The 15,405-nt window shown below is 30.3% G+C and overlaps 1 protein-coding gene and 1 long non-coding RNA gene across 3 annotated transcripts in view; one reads left to right on the forward strand and one right to left on the reverse strand.

Moving 5' to 3' along the window:
* Sik2 (Salt-inducible kinase 2) overlaps positions 1-15,405 on the reverse strand; it is a 126,561-nt gene that overhangs the window by 102,213 nt on the left and 8,943 nt on the right. The window lies entirely within an intron of this gene.
* Positions 1,337-4,088, forward strand: LOC148225995 (uncharacterized). The gene is made up of 2 exons (XR_015812329.1): positions 1,337-2,295; positions 2,868-4,088. It is a non-coding gene; the product is annotated as an uncharacterized LOC148225995 (long non-coding RNA).

The following is a 15,405-nucleotide window of genomic DNA, read 5'->3' on the forward strand; positions in this document are numbered from 1 at the left end:
CCTACATCCATACATTCTTTTTTTTGTTATTAGATAACTGTCTTTCCAATTAAAAAAATGAATCTCTATTGCTTCACTCCTACTCATGTTGTAGTAGTGAACATGAATTTTTGAATTTCGTATTCAGAAAGTTAAGATACGAGGGTGGTAAAAATGGAAGAGACTTTTTAATCAGATCTTATTTGTGGAACAATCATTGTCACAAAAAACATTTTTTACAAAATAGAGTAAAAACTATTTTTTTTCTTTGATTACAAGGAAATACTTTATTTAATATATTTTTAATATAAGCAATATATTATAAATAAAATAATACACAAAAAAAATGATAAAAAATAAAAACCAACTTGGACATTGGTCGTTTTTTGGACATTTTTTTATATTAGCGTTTTTTCCGATAAACTTGATTTTTTTAATAAATTTATTTACAACTTGTTCATATTAACCGCTTACGTTTAACATTATTGAATATATACATGCATGCATATATTAAAAATACTATATGTAAAATAGGAAAAAAAATCTACAAAATCATTAGAAAATAATACAACAATCTTTAACTATCATTTCAATGTATTCGACTGTAATTTGATAGTAAATTTTCATAAAAAAAATAATTAGCAAGATCTTAAAGGTATTTTGTTTTTATTACCCCGTTCAAAAAAAATCATAACTTCAGAAAAAAATTAAAGAAAAAAATTAAAAGATAATAATCGCTTAAAAATACAACTGAAATAAAATTTAAATTTAAAAAAAAATGTTTTTTTTGAACGGTTAATGGAAATCAAAAAATCTTAAATTGTTTAAAAAGTACAAAAAAATTAAAAGGCAAAAAATATAATTTTTTTATTAAAAATTTTATTTACACCCTTTTATGTCCAGAAATCTACCAAATTGCGGCTTTTGCCAGACGGAATTTTTTGATATTTTACAAAACTGTTTTAAACATATTTTGAAAGAATAAAGTTGAGCTTTACAAACAAAATATTATTTCATTCAAATATCTTTTTTATATTTTTGACACAAAATATCGAAAAGAGCTTTAAAACGGTATTATTTCTAAAAAATAAAATTATAGCATATATTTGCATAATTTGCCACTTTAGCAACTAGATAATATGAGCATAAGCTTCTATCAAAATTTTCTCAACTAGCACGCGCATCTAACGATTATATAACGACGAGAGAAAAAAATTAGTTCTTAGAAAATCATAAGAAAAAAATTCAAATTTTATAAGCTTTTAGCAAGTCCTTGCCACCGATTTCTTGACAACAATCTTTAAGAAATATTTTCGAGGTTATACTATCTGAACATCTCTCATAAAATGAAATAATCTTTTTTTCTCATTTTTTGACACGATAAAAAAAACTTCATATGGCACTATTGACATATTTTTTATATCTGACAGAACAAAGTAAAACCTATAATACTATCTTGGGATCAAATACATCTCTACTTGTTTCTGCTTTTAAATGGGATATATAAACTTCTTGTCTTTATTTTCTATATAGATAAGAAAAATCTGCTTATTTAAAGCACTGCATGCTTATTTTTTATATGTGATTCAGTTTTACCTACATGTATATTTTATAATAAAACACAGACAATTAACAATTAAAGCACTGTATAAGCCAATTTTTTTTTACAAAATAAATACAAACTATAAATATACATAAATCCTGATAAGTCACGGAGAATAAATAATCATATCAAATAAGGACGTGCTTGATCTTTAAAGGCGTTATTCTATTGTGATAAGTGTTCGTGCTACATCGTTTCATATATAAGTTTGAAGTGCAGTCTGGCGATTTTCAAGATGTAACAACCAGTGGCGGCTCGTGGCTAAATAGTTGAGAGTGCTGCTATATTATTATTTTATAAATGTACACTGTCGAGCGTAATACTCGTTGGAATATATTTTATATATGTGTACATTAATAAATTTATATTACGGCAGCACCCCTAACCATTTAACCACGAACATCAAATTTGACGGGAAAAAACATTATATAATAAAATTACAAACTTTAAAGAAATCTTTCCATGTTATTCTGTCGTGAAAATGCACCCACCCGCACACATATTGCTGGTGATTTGCAACTTTTGCACCAAAACGGAAATGACTGTTCTTTTCAAACTTCCCTATTCGCTTGATCTGCCCACCCCAGACTCTTTTCTATATTCAAATATAAAATACATGTTGAAAGCACATCGATTCGATACGATAACAAAAACGCTTAAACGCTAAAGGACCTGATTTCGAATCCTATTTAATGTCTAGTATTTTTTAATTTGTACCGCTTTTAGGAAATCGGTATTAGTGATTATTATATAATTATAATTCTGATCGATGATTACAGATTGGGTTTTTTTTTTGAATTTTATAAATATTAATAATATTAAAAAAAAAAGTTGATTTAAAATTAAACTGTTACTGATATACAGACTTTGACTTCAGACTTGTGTCTCAGTAATTACTCAGTGGTTGTTGATTGTGTTTACTTCGTTGTGCTAATACCCGTCATTTTTGAACGTAAGATTTGCAATAAATTAAAAAAAAACATAAATCCATGCAAAACGTATAAAACTTGCTCGCATGTAAAATTATATACATATTGTATATATATATATTAATAAATTTATTTATTATTATAAAATAATTTGATTTTATAAAAATTAAACAATATGGTTGTTAAAATAAAATACAACACATTTTCTTGAACATTTTATGAATATTGTATTTAAAATAAATAATATTTTCAATACAATAAAAATTCAGAGTATTAATACTATGTACTCTCTAATAATCTTTCAGCTGATCGTTGAAATTTCTTATCAGTTACATAGTTGCAAAATCTAGTCCTAGAAAATACTAATTATGCTAAATCCATATTTACACTACGGGCGATTGTATTCAGATTATGAATAGATACGTACATCAACAACAACAATCCATATGCAAATCTCTTAAGAAACTAGTTTCGCCGTTTCGTCGGCAAAACAAGTTTAGATTTTAGGACTTCGCCGCGCGTTAAATATACAACGCTTTATTGTCGGAATTTAACTTTTACGGCGAAATTTGCGCATTGTCTAGAAGGAACATAAAGAACGCAATAAACTTTACAGCGAGTAACTAGGCCTTGTCGTAAATGAGCCTTGTATGTTTTTCAGTGTTCGACTCCCATTTCGAATTTTACGAATTGATCTCAGGGCCAAACATTACATTCCTATGTACATATTAAAATAGAAAAACTCGGCCGAAACCCTTTACGATTTATAAAAAAACTATACTTTTAACTAACCAAAAAAATCGGGATCATCCGTAATCGTTGCAATGAAATTAGTTATTTAATATTCGAAAGGTCATAAAAGTAGTATATTTACTAAGAATCAGAGTGTTCATTAATAGTCCCGTGCATTTAAGTCGTTGGACTTTACTTTAACAAAAACTTTCACATTCCGTAATATAACGACATCGCCAAATGTATCATTTCGAATCGACCCTTATATATGCTAACGGGTCTGATATTGTCTATATTAAACAAAAACAAAGAGTCTAGCTCCGCCCCTAATTATCTGCATTGGGTAAAGGATCGAGGCGATGCAATTTCCCGCATTCAAACATTGCCGTGCTCAATCAGAACTATCACTGTGCATCAGACGAGAGTTACAAAAACCCGAATTACCAAGAGTTTCACCTAATCTTGTGTAAAGTTACAATATACTATTTTGATTTATATTCACAGCAATGGCAACATCACACCTATTCGACCCAGCCATCATTTTATTTTACCCCCTGGCGACGACACAGGCATTAAGGCGATAATTCGCCGATTTCGAACAATAACAATTAACGTCACAAGTGCTACACACACTCGCGCGTGACAAATCAATTACTGTCACAAATTCCCATTTGATAAAACCCAATTTCTCGGACGCTTTCGAACACAAATGCTCGTACCACGTGCCATGAATAATATAATAGAACTCCATTAAACGAGCAATGTTCGAGCACATTTAACACACATACATATTTATATTCTCTGTAGAAATAGGAAGGAAAATGCATTTGCGTCACCGGTAGAACAAACCGATTTCCGCGCTAAGTTTCGGCACAGAATTCGACATCTTACTGGCAATTTCACTAGTTTCAAAACCGACTCAAATCACAACAAAACAATGAATAGCGTCAAATATCTGACAGTTTGCAAATGATAAGATCGCGATTTAGAGAAAATTACCAAAGTAATACATAACTAATGTGTTACATTTATTTTTCGATTCCGATGACGTAAAGAGATTGATCGAAACACGTTAAAAGTAATTTACTAAATTTATATGTAGTATATTAATAATATATGGCGTAGGTTATTTCTATTTTCATCATAAAACAATTATTAGAACAACTCACGAACACTTTTACAAAAAAAAGTAATCGATATGTTCTATAAATTAAATAATCATTATTTTAAGTGAAGTATAATGTAACGCTACGTTTTATATTTTTACTTCTAATATTAAATGTTATTTACAATAAAATTGTATTTTTCTATCGATATTCTATTATAAGATGACTAGATTTATAAAGCCTCAATTCTGAATTTTGTGAAAACATTACGGTTGCACTTTTATTTTAAAAAAATATTACTTTAATGACTATCAATATTTTTGCAATAATATAGATGTGTTTTTCACTCATGGAATTCCTGGATTTCGGACTTCCTAGCTCACGATTGACATGAAGTGGAAAGCGATTGTATCCTTAGTCTTACAAGCCTCGAATCGATTTTTTTAAATTGTATGATTATTTTTATCGAACAACAGCACTACTACATATCCCTATATAATTTGAGTACGTGCTAGCTACATTTCATAGACATGTCAGTATTTGTATTGTTTCCTTTGTATTTGTATATACACCTACTGTCTTTTGTTTAGGTCCATTTAAAAGATTTATTTCTAAATGGTCTTAATACGTCTACATCTCTGATCCTCACGTGTGCTCGTAAAACGCCGAGTATAATAAACTAGTTCTGCAAGTCGCAAATATTTTTAAAAAAAAATTTAACAAGTGGTTACGAAAAACTTTGGTCTCACGCTCAACGTATGCTCCAGGAAATTTATACAGAACATTTTTTTTACATCGAAGTTTGTTTCATAATTTTAAATATATTTTTGTCTCCGTTTTTATGTCAAATTTACAGACATCTTTTATTGTACACTTTTGTTAACCACAAGTGTTCTTACTTGTTTTGAAGTGTGGTTAAATTGAACATACATTTAAACAGTCTTTGTAACGTGTGCATTTATTCTCTAGAAAGTGGAGCTTAACTATGATAAATACATGCATGGAAAAAATCTACTGTCCGGTATTAACCGACGACAGGCGAATCCGTTCGGCATAAATTGGAACGAGCCATCGACTGTTTTATTGCCGAGTGACGCACAAGATCAATAAATTGTTTTCGATCACTGAATGAACGCGTGCGACCGCCAGGATCGTTGAACTGTTTCAGAAAAGCTGACAAAAGAGCGGAAGGACCTTTAAAAATAACGACTCACTTATAAGGTAACGTTACATCGTAACATTTTCCCTAGGATAAAAAAAATAAGTAACCCGATCGGGCGTTACAATGCACTTTAGACCTACTGCGCTGTATATGCCTTTTTCCATTAAATTTATCAAGTTATTCACTATTGTTTATTGTGTGTATAGTAGGTCTTTGAGCGCATTGATTTAATGTGTATCCATTCAATTGAAATACAATGAGTCATATTTTTTCATACTTGCAATATGTCATTATGATCAACTTATTACATGAATCCATGATAAAATTTTTGAGACAACAAAAATCATATTCCTAAAGCGATCGCTTCTTAAAAAACTGCTCCAAAGATCTTTGAACGCTTGAAGCAATCGAGACATAATTTTTAAAAATTTCACGGAAAGCTTAGAACGGACCGGAAAAATCGATTTCACAAATTTCCCGGGAGATTTTTCAACAAGCGTATAATCGCTTTTTCCGCATTTTGCGTTTGCACAATGAATGAACGACATTATGATTTAATAAAAAATATATTATATAACCAATGATTGACAAACTTTATGATTTTAATTTTTATAAGAGCGTTTAAATGACAAGCGGCGCAGTGCAATTTTTTTGCTTGCATAAAATATTCTACTGTATTTAGCAGTAAAGTATTTTTTTTATTCGCCACAAATTACTGAATTCAACATAAATTATCATACATAATTTCCTATTAGAAAGCGTCATCTAAAACAAAGGCGTTTTACGAAAACAACAAAAATAAGTGAAATTGTCGTATTTAGAAAATATGTCAATACTTGTAAATTTATTGTGATCCTTGAAAAAAATACGCAATATCCACAAACAACAAATAGTTATTATTATTCGTTATACTTCGCGTCATTATAAAGCGAGCACAATGGTTTTAATTTGAATGTGTAACACGGGAGACAAACACGTACTCATTCAACACCACCCCCCGATACTGACATCTGAAATACATCTGTATATTGGTTTAAATAATAAATGCTTTCAGCATTTAACTAAATAAGTCATACTACTCAGCATCAAAACCCCAAAGACTCAATGATATTTGAGTGACAGTTTTTTAATTTTCAAATTTTTAAAACACATAGTATACCATAATATATTTAAAACTGCAAATCAATAAAATTAAAAAAAAAGTTATATTTTAGGCCAAATTGTTTGGAATAAAAAGGGTTATGCAGTATTTACATTTTTTTAATTATATATTATTTACATAAACACTTATAACTCAAATAAATAAATAAATATATAAATAAATACATCTTTCCTAAAAAAAATATTATTGTGATATTCTTAAATTAGTATTAAATGTGCAATAATTAAAATAAATTATATGTTAATTATAAAAATTTTACAATTATCAATCATATAAATCTGTTTTTTTTTAATGTGTCGCATTTTGAACAAACAGATTTCATTTCTCATAAAATTCTTTCGGATAATCGTAACTGACAAAAAATTATGAGTAATATATTTTATTGTGATAAATTGAAGAGTAGTGCTCTGGCCTCTAGTATAAAAATTTAGGAGGCATCCAGAAGGGGTTGATCAAAAAATATATTTTGTCAATGACGATATTGTCCTAGATTTATTGATCCAAAAGAAGAAAGATTTGGCGTCCGAATTTTCAAAAATATTTTTTTATTTATATTATAATTAATAAAAATGAAGCAGTACTTTTTGGGTCAATTAATTAAAATAATAATAATAATAATATCAACACCGGTTTTATTTAAATCCCTAAATATTATCTGTAATAATATAATAAAATAGTCACTGAAAAGACGATCGTAGTTAGCATTTATTTGATATTATCACGAACAACAAGCTAAAGGGTTAACATAAACCAGTACGAAAGACATGGGTTTGAATGCTATACGAACCCTTAGTAGATTTATTTCATTTTAAAGTGTCTGAGAGATTAAGATTCGTGATTAAAATTTACAGATTATGTTTTTCAATATTATCCTAATATCACAAATTCAATATAAATAATTAGAATAAAAATCAAGCTATTTCGTACATAGTAACATTTATTAAATGTAAGATGCAATAATATATTGTAAATATGTCACTAATTTACAGATTGATTTCAGTCTGGTGTCACACTGATTTTAGTCACTACTTAGTAATTGTTGATTGTGTTAACCCCACTGTAACGCATTGGGCTAACGCTTAGAAAGTTGCAACTAAAGAGCTACAATAAATAAAACATTCTAATCGATCATCTCCGATCAGTTTTTTTTATCAAATATCGGGATTATTAATTCAATCTGCTATGGCATTAAGAGTAATGCTACAATAAAAACATTATTATAGTAAAAATATTACAATATTTGTATAATAAAAATGCATCGCATTATCGTTAGATGGCTTATAAAACCCAATGAGTATTGTGTTACGAAAAATCCATTATCAAGTTGAAGGCAATAGGGAAACCATTACGTTGTAATTAATTTCCTAATAAACTTAGTGTGTTACAGTTTTACACAACTACCGTTACATAGTAAATCGCCTTCCATCTGAACAAATGGCTATTAATAATTATTAATTAGTATCGTTTATATTTGTTATGTACTACGACAAATAACAGTATTGTGTTTATTGTCACGTAGATACGTGTTCTAAATATAACGCTCTGTATAATTATCTAAACGTACTATATAAGTTTTATTTTACTAATATGATATATGATAGTATATCTTAACTAAATTTAGCAATCTACGTGCTTTGAAATAATATAACAAAAAAAAACATTTATTAAAACCAAACAACGCCACGGTTATGTGCATACAACAAGCACAAAATCCAACTGATTAAACCTGACATTGGACCTAAAATGCGATCGATCAACAGTGAAAATGCCAGTCGTCAAATCGTTAGATTTCTTTAGAATGATTCATTCAAAAATAATTATTATTTTACTAGCAAAAAATGTAACAGACACTAGCGTGGGTATCAGACGAGCGTTTAAAAAATCTAGCATGATATATCATTATATTATATTGTGGACGCATATTAAAAATACGTTACATACAAGTTGAACGATTTATTTGCTGCCTATGACACAAAAATCATGATAGACGTACAAATCGGGATATGGGAATACTGGAGGGGCGAGCGCCTGGAGCACGTTTCAAATGGAATCGCAAAAATGTAATATATGTCGTGGACAAGATAAAATAGGCAATTCCGATCATTCATATGTGTTATAAATTATCATAATAACTATAAAAGCCTATTTTCTACATACATACATACTTACGTACATATAAATATATGCTTTTTATTTATATGATAGCTTTGATATCAAACTAATTCGTGATCACGTCCCTAATACTTGATTAAATAATTCACTCTGATGACACAGATATTTTGCGATACCTAATAAAAACGCATACAATCCGTATGGGATATTTTAAATGTAAATGGATAATAAAAATTGTTATACAACATTATTTATTAATTTTATTAATTTATTTAGCTAATTGTTTATACACTAATGAAATATATACATATAAAACATAATATAAACATAGACAGGATATAAAACTTATATTATAATTTATTTTTTAATGCACGAAGGTGTTTCTTTATTCCATAGAGGAAACCCACTACATTTTTATTTTTTCGATTTGTCCTAAGAATAATATTATACAAATTCATTTATCCGTACAATATTCCCCTGGCCGTACATGTTTTCTCATACCCTATCTATCCTTAAATTATCTCTATTTTTAGTATTAAAACTATGAATGTCTTCATTTATAATTAAATACTCTACTAACATATTATTTTTAAATTATATATAAATACTGAAACCACAATAAATGTAAAAAGGATATTCTGAATTCATATGAGAAGTACATATTATATATAATATTTTAGGATTGAATTGACCAATAGTCAAAATTATGTGTTTTTATGATTAATTTTAGATTAAATTTTCTGAGATTTTCCTTATTTTACAAATTAATATTTAAAATAAATCGAGCTAGGTCATAATCTATTGAATGTAAGCTGTAATAATATTTTATTATAATAATAAAGATGATTTACATCCATTAATGTTAAATTTCTAACAAACGTGCATTATCTTGTGCACCGAATATATTTTCCATAGTCGAAGGCGACGACAATGGTCATCTACAAAAGAGCCACACGGAAGATATATAGTTTCATTAACGATATGGCCATTGGTCTCTCCCATTCGTCCAAACTTTGTCCTAAGAAATATAATGCCTGCATTACACTCTCTGGAAGTTGTCCAAATCGAAGTTACAACTGAAGTCGGCTGAGACCTACGACTTCGAGTAAGCTACCACACTCGCAAATTTCATATACGTCCGGACGGCGGCTTCTGTCACGTACAGCCAGCATATTTGCGCGCGATCGAAAAATGTGCCAAATAATCGCAATTTTTAAATTGTAATTTTATTAAGTTTGTGTGGGCACTCACCAATACAATATCAGTGAAAACTTTTCGGTCGTAAATATTCAATTTACGCAAAATCTTTGTCGGCTTTTGCAATATGCCATAAGGCATAAAAATGATACTTCAGAATACGAACACCACATCTGTGACTATCCTAGAATTTGTCGCCATCGATTCTAAATAAGAATTCGTTATGGTGTGACATTTATATAAACCGATCTAGTAAAATACATAAGGATATTCGAAACGATTTTTTTAACAAAATTAAGTACCACTAATTATTTTTTTATTATTTAATTTTATATGAAAAAAATATAATAACGATATCTGTTAGAAGAATATACTATCAAAAATATAATTAATCTCTTTTGGTGCCCTAAAATATTCAAATATGTCAGTAAGAGTCTGTTGAAGTCCCTGATAAGCATGTGGTATTGTAACTTGACCACGTGACCACGATGCAGCGCTCAACATCCGTGTTAACCATAGGACGCCTACGCGCATACTGAAATTGAACCGAGTTACTCGTTCTATCTCAGTTTGCGAAACAACATATTATTATCTCTCTCACAGTCGACTGAATTACCCCCATTTTACCTCCCGTTTACTTTCGAGAGATTTTAGAGCGGGCAAAACCGAACTCGACCGAAGTAGCCCACTATATTCTCCATCCTTGGCCAACCTTAGCCAACTTCCAAAGAGTGTAGTGCAGGCATATAATACTTCACTCCGACTCACACACCACTCATGACTCCGTCTTAAGAATTAATCTGGACTCCTAATCATGCGATGCGCGGCCCTCAACAGATTCTCAAACTTATCCATATAACTAAATTTGATTAATTATTAATTAATTAATATAAACATATTTTTGTTAACTTGTTTCCCATTGCTGTTTCAATGGGTAATATACAGATAATATAATAACAACAACACTTTGATCAAAACAAGGCCAGTCCCAGACATTTCAGCGCCATAGACAAGAGCTAATATCGCCCACCTTCTCATGCATTGTATAATATATTACAAATTGAATGGTGCCTCTCGTGATAAAAATGAGCATGAGGCACATCAACACATTGTACATAAATCTAACTAAATTTTACTCAAAATATACCACACTATTAAATAACTATGAAATATGAATGTTATTTACATAAATTTAAAAAAATAGTTTCAAGTTCTATATGGCCATATCTCACACGTGTGTGTATTTAGATAATGTTCTCTCATAATTATGACAGTGTTAATATGGCAGATTTTACTATGCATTTTAACAATCGTCGACATCAGTTCGCAATTTTATTATTTATGAACGATCATTCTGTTACTTTTATTACTTTGAATATGTAATGTGCATACGTATTCGATTTACGAGTCGTAATCGTATCTAGATATCGAAATTGACTCGCGGACTGAATCTGAGTATAATTTTATTGATACTGGACCGATAAGATGGTCGATCAGGTTCAATGGAATATTTTTTCCGCCAGTAAATTATCAAATGTCGCGTATCCGCGATAACATTCACGTTTACGTCACGTACGTTCCAAAATCCGCTTTTCAATTTAAATCATCCGTTGCATAAAATATTCCAAATCCGTTTGTCATGGCCACATGTACTATAAGTTTCGCGAAATCGCGATTGCAATTGATGTAATTCGTATTCGAAGTAAATTAGTAATAGTAAAGCGGCGGTTAGTATAATAACACAATGAAATATAAGCTACTAATTACTACTTAAATCACTCGAAAAAATTGGATAATAAATAAAAGTTCATATTCAGAAAGCTAATAAAAATACTTTGTAAAATATGTAAATGAATTTTATTTGTACAAATAAAGTTATTTTATTATAAATTATGATTATTGAGTAAAACTTTTCTAGTCACATGCAGTTTATCTAATTACTATAAATGTTTTTGTAGTCTTGTCTGCGTCCGTAAAATTCAGCCATCTTCAAAAATCATTCTGAATGGGAGTGAATTAAATGCGCTTATATACGCTTGGTCGAAATGGAGCAGGTTATTTCTTCATCTTCAAATAATCGTTGCGTGTTTGATATTTATTACTGTGTTTCGTTGTCACATACGAAACTTATCGGTAAGTCGTAAAGACTAATAACATCTTTGTTTATTTCGCTTTTAACGCATATATGCGACAAATCCTTTTCTTACGGTCAATGCGTCTTTGCAATAAAAATATTATACCTGGCAGGATGGTCCTTATAAATTTGAGTTGTTTTTATCATAAATACATTTTTATTGAGGAGGGCTGAGATTCCTGGGAAAAAAGCTTTGTGACTTGGCTGTTTTACTTATCTTTATTTCGATTTTACGAATTCATAAAGATATTTTAAGCATATAATATGCTATTATATATTTTTATTGTTAATTTAAAGTTGTATTAAATATATGTATATGCTGACATAAAACATATTTTTTTTAAATCCTAAGCTTCACGCTTTCACACAAGTTAAATGGCAGTTCTTAAGTAAAATACACGAAAAAATTTGCGCTAGAGATTTTAATTAAATCAATAAAGTCACATTCCCTCTATTAGTTTTTCAAACTACGTGTATTTCAAATATCATAACTATATGTTAAACTATGTTAGCTCAGCTTTTAAGAGAAGACTCGAAGGCCAGACATTTTAGTCAATATTCACTAGACCAGATGTGATTAAAATTTTAGGTCCGCTGGAAATGGAACCTACAAATATTATTGTCATTTTTTATTATTAAAAAATCGTATTTAGGACTACTACTCAACTAAGAAACGTTACTATTGAATATGAAAAGTCGAGACAAGGTAATACGAGGATTGTGGTTACGACAATGCACACATCTAATATTTAGCAATGAGATTTCCAGAAATTAAGTTATTTTGACCAATATTTTCATAGTAAAAATTAGAACAAAAAAATACAAGTGACGTAACTGTATTTTTTGCAGTTTTAAAACATTCTAAGAACGAAGATTCAGATAGTCTTCAGGGATGCAGTATAATAAAAAAAACCTTTGACGTATTGATGCAATATTTTTGAATTGTTTTTAAAAAAAAAATTTTGACTGAAGAAAATCTAGCTTTTCGATTCAAAGTATATCTCCTCTGAATCTGATATGATTCCTGGCCTAATTTTAAAAGGTTGTGATATCGGATGAAATCTTAGCTGTTTCTCTAAAGCTTATTTTTGGAATCGGCGTTGTTCCCTTATTGGTAAAAATGTATAAAACTCTCCTTGATTTATAGAAAAAATATTATTTCAAACATTGAAAATTATAGAGTAATTTCAGCTGCAAAATTATTGAAATTAATTGAACACATATATCAGTGTTAGCAAATATTAATAAACCAAAAGCATTTGCTTTATTTTGAATGACTTGAAAAAATAATTACTGGTGTTACTTTATCCCTAGCAAGCATATGTATGTTATTACCAATTTATATAGTAAAAAACAACATTTTTACATTGTTTTAATTATGTTTAAGACTTTTGTCGTTATTAAAAAAGTAAGACCCAATGATGCCGCTTGACCACAATGTGCATCAAACACTATTTGACATGAAATGCTCTCTTGTGAATCACATGAAAATTTAACTTGCCCCATATGCGGCGATTTTGCTTTATAATAAGCACAGAGAAGTGGAAATGTGTCTTATCAGAAAATAATACTTTCTTTGAAAAATCGGCATCAACTTCATGCTGCTTTAACACTCAATCTTCGCTATCTCTGGTCTCTGGACTTTAGTTCTTGTGTTATATGAAAATCCATATGCAAAATGCGTTAAAGGGAGCCATAAGAAAAATCCAAAAGCTGCGAACGCCGACGAATCGATAATTCTGGGTCTTTGGCCACACTTTCACCTATATCAGCAATATTTTTGGCTGAACGGGCACTACGATTATGCATAGGCCTTATGCTATCTCTAACATAGAACATAGAAAACTTGAATGGATCACACCGTAGAATGAAGAGGAACGGCTGTGGAAGTTCATAACTTTAGATATAAGCGTAGTATGTGTGTAATATAATCAATTTGTAGGTTAGGCTATCGTGTCAAACAATGTTGAATGCTTTTTATATGTATAGCATAAATAATACTGACTTCTTTTAAATTAGCATAAATGTGTTCATTTCGCCTGTTATGTTTGAGTCGTTAAATGCATCCAGCTTATTAATACTCTGGTATTGTACGTTGATTTGTTCAATGGCAGCTATGAAGAGCTGGTCCAAATTATTTCGAATAGTTGTAGTATTTCATTATTTATTCAATTATTTAATGTTTTTTGTAGTGAAGGTAATTCTTCGTGTCATGATACACTTTCTTAGATTTTTCTGAATTGGACGGTTGGTATTGAATAAACACAGATCTTTGCAGGTCGCTACGAGTCTACAAATCTTGCAAATAATTCCATTTTATAAAATATACACAAAAGTCTGAAAAGGCTTCTCGAGCAATCCATAAAATACGCTATTTGCGGCAGCGAGTTCTCGCGTCACCTGAAACAAATCAAATTCAACGTCGAACCGCACACTTTCCATCAATCGAACTTTCAGCAACTCGCCGAGACTTTTTGAGGCATTCAATCCACTCCGAAACAACGTTTGGAACTTTGAAAGTTTTCCGTTTAAGACATTGCACACGCGCGCGCACCTTGCGGCAGTTTTCCGGCTGCGAAAGACCGCCGATGCTAGTGACCCGCGAGCGAGTACAATTAGCGAAAATTAAAAATAGACATCAAGAGCCCGTCCATTGTTCCCGATGACATGCTATGACATCTCGTTGCGTAATCGATGACCGCTATGGTGGGTTACCAAGCGCCTATTAACTAGCGTGGAATCATGAATAAACTATGAACGGATTTTATGTATCTATCATCGAAGAGTCGATGCGAAATTGCGATAATAAAAATAGACAGCCGATACGTCACCGGGGAAAAAGCGCGACGTCTGACGGAGGCGATTACGCGTTCGGCAAAAAGAGCGTAACGATCCAAGACCGACAATGAAATCGCATGCTGAAGGTTTCGAACCTTTGACGTCAAACGCGACTAACCCTGGTCGTGTGACGCAATCGTGCGAGAAATTAACTCGACCGAGAAGAGGTTAAAGTGGATTAAAAGTCGACTCCAAAAGTCACAGAAACGCAAAAATCTTCCAAAAATAGAATTTTTGTTTAACCACTATATAAAATAAAATACATTACATTATAATAATATAAATGATTTTTAATGCAAATTATATTGAATAACTATTACATCTATATTTTTTAGGCACTTTATGTACTTAAAAGATATTACGTCAAAGCCAGCGCGTTCACTAGTTTCTTTTTTAATTAATAATGACACTTCTAACTTTCAGGTTTATTAACCCTATGTCGTCGAAAGCC

This window comes from Plectrocnemia conspersa, unplaced genomic scaffold (assembly GCF_051122295.1).
Source record: "Plectrocnemia conspersa isolate PC_06_02 unplaced genomic scaffold, ASM5112229v1 ptg000014l, whole genome shotgun sequence".
NCBI classification, from domain to species: Eukaryota; Metazoa; Arthropoda; class Insecta; order Trichoptera; family Polycentropodidae; genus Plectrocnemia; species Plectrocnemia conspersa.